This window comes from Sturnira hondurensis, unplaced genomic scaffold, assembly GCF_014824575.4.
Source record: "Sturnira hondurensis isolate 20B ecotype Veracruz unplaced genomic scaffold, ASM1482457v3 Scaffold0014553, whole genome shotgun sequence".
NCBI classification, from domain to species: Eukaryota; Metazoa; Chordata; class Mammalia; order Chiroptera; family Phyllostomidae; genus Sturnira; species Sturnira hondurensis.
In genome coordinates, this window is record NW_028087184.1 from 1 (window position 1) to 2548 (window position 2548).

The 2548-nt window shown below is 41.9% G+C and overlaps 1 pseudogene; it reads left to right on the forward strand.

The window, feature by feature from the left end:
• The first annotated feature begins 991 nt into the window (after positions 1-991).
• LOC118999074 (olfactory receptor 2D3-like) lies at positions 992-2052 on the forward strand (annotated as a pseudogene).
• Positions 2053-2548: the final 496 nt, after the last annotated feature.

A 2548-nucleotide genomic window follows, 5' to 3' on the forward strand; every position in this document is an offset into this window, starting at 1 on the left:
GTGACAGTCATTATGAGGAGATTTCTGGAAAGGCTGTATTGGTCACAATGCTTTTAGGGCCTCAGAGAGATAAAAGATTCATTACCCACACTTTTGGTTTGGGAGAAACAGCCAGACTCATCTCTTCCTGCCTCCCCTCTTCCTTCTGCTTTTCTCCACATCTCTGTGCCCTGCTTTCTGTCCCTGCTTGCTTCTAACTTCTATTTTCTTTATTTTATTTTAACCACTCTTAATTATTTCTTCCTCATCCTCTGCCCATATTACATAAAGACACATCCTGTTGACTTAATCAGTAAAGTTGATAGTTAGATGAAATCTTTGGAGTGCAAAAGAATGAACAATTATTCCTGGCCTTTCTTGAAATGTAAATGTACAACAGTTCATCTTTTTACCTCCTTCTTCACCCATCTGTTACTCATTTGTTACTGTCCTTTTCTCTCTGGAGATTAAATCATCTTCTTCCCCATGCCATATATACACACATGTGTACATAAGCATTCATATCCTACCTCTGAGAGATACACTGTTTTTTATATTTATTTATATTTGCTGTACAGTCTGTACCTGGATTTAAATAACAACCACAGCCCGGACCCGTGTGGCTTAGTTGCTGGGCATTGTCCCACAAGGAGAAAGTTTGCCTGTTCTTTCCTAGGCTGGGTACATGCCTGGGCTGTGGTTTGGTTTTCCTGATCAGAGTGCCTCTCAGGCCACGTATGAGAGACAACCAATCAGTGTTTCTCTTCCACATAGATGCTTCTCAGTCTCCCAACCTTTCCCTCCCTCCAAAAATAAACAAATAGATAAAGAAATTATTGTACAGAATTACAACCTGCTAATAAAAATTAAAATGTTCTATTTAGCATTAATTAGAACAAGTTGGACATCAATAGAACTAAAAATATCCAATCAGGTGTCAGTTTTAAATGTGCCTCTTCTACAGAACTTGACATCAGAAACCCAAAGTTTTCCTTCTTGGTGGTACCAAACAAGTAAATAGGCATCAGTGTCAATGGGAGAAGAAAACCAAACCTTTGTGGCTGAGTTCACCTTCCTCGGCCTTTCATGGGACTTGCAGACCCACATCCTGTTGTTTACTCGTTTCCTCATCATTTATCTGTTGACTGTGCTTGGAAACCTGCTTATCATCGTTCTCATCTTCGTGGACTCTTGGCTTCAAAAGCCCATGTATTTTTTTCTTAGAAACCTCTCTTTCACAGGTCTTTGTTTCTCTACTACCATTGTCCCTCAAGTGACAATGGTCCCTCATGGTCCAAATCCTGGTAAATAGGAAAACTATTTCTTTTGGAGGGTGTATGGCACAGATAATCATCTTCCTTCTGGTTGGGTGCACAGAGTATGCACTGCTGGCGGTGATGTCCTATGACCGGTATGGGGCTGTCTGCAAGCCCCTGCACTACTCCACCATCATGACACAACAGGTGTGTCTCCAGCTGGCCATAGCACCCTGGGCCAGTGGGACAGTAGTGTCTCTGGTGGACACCACCTTCACCTTCCAACTTCCCTATCCAGGACAGAGTATTATAAATCACTACTTTTGTGACCCTCCTGCTCTCCTGAGCTGGCTTCAGCAGACACCTACAGCACAGAAATGGCCATCTTTGCAATGGGTGTGGTCATCCTCCTAGCTCCTGTCTCCCTGGTCCTCGTCTCCTACTGGCATATTATCTCCACTGTGTCCAAATGCAGTCTGGGGAGGGTAGGCTCAAGGCTTTCTCTACCTGTGGCTCTCACCTCATTGTTGTTGTCCTTTTCTATGGGTCAGGAATATTCACCTACATGGGGCCAAACTCCAAGACCACAGAAGAGCGGGATAAGATGATATCTGTGTTTTACACAGTGCTGATGCCAATGTTGAACCCCATAATTTATAGCCTGAGAAACAAGCATGTCAAAGGGGCTCTCAGGAAACTAACTAGAAGAAAGACTTTTCCTCACAGGCAGAGACTTCTAGGTGTCACTTTCTGAGCTATGGGAACATCCTTAGAAGAGGAGCAGAACTTTGATAAATACTTATCAATTAGGTCATTTTTTAAAAAGCATGAGGCCCTGGATTGCGTGGCTCAGTGGATTAAGTGCCAGCCTGCAAACCAAAGGGTCACCAGTCAATTTCTAATCACAGCACATGCCTGGGTTGTGGGCCAGGTCCCCAGTGAAGGGTGTGCAAGAGGCAACCACACATTAATGTTTCTTTCCCTCTTTTCCTCTTTTCCCCTCTGTTTAAAAATTAATAAATAAAATTGTTTTTAAAAACTTTAAAAAAAAAGCATGAAAGTGAAGGACATGTTCTAGAATCTGTGAATACTGCACTCCAAGCTAATACATAGGGGAGAAAAATAAAAGGATGAAAAGTAGATTGTGTCCTGAATATGAAAACTGTTATCTTATCTTGAAGAAGTTTGTGGTTAATTCATTTAATGTGGACATGCTTTATGCATGGTTACAATGGAATCTAGGAGGTTTAAACTGGGTTCCCTTGAAATATGAATGCTTGCATGATTCTCATATCAAAGATGCTTCAAGTTTG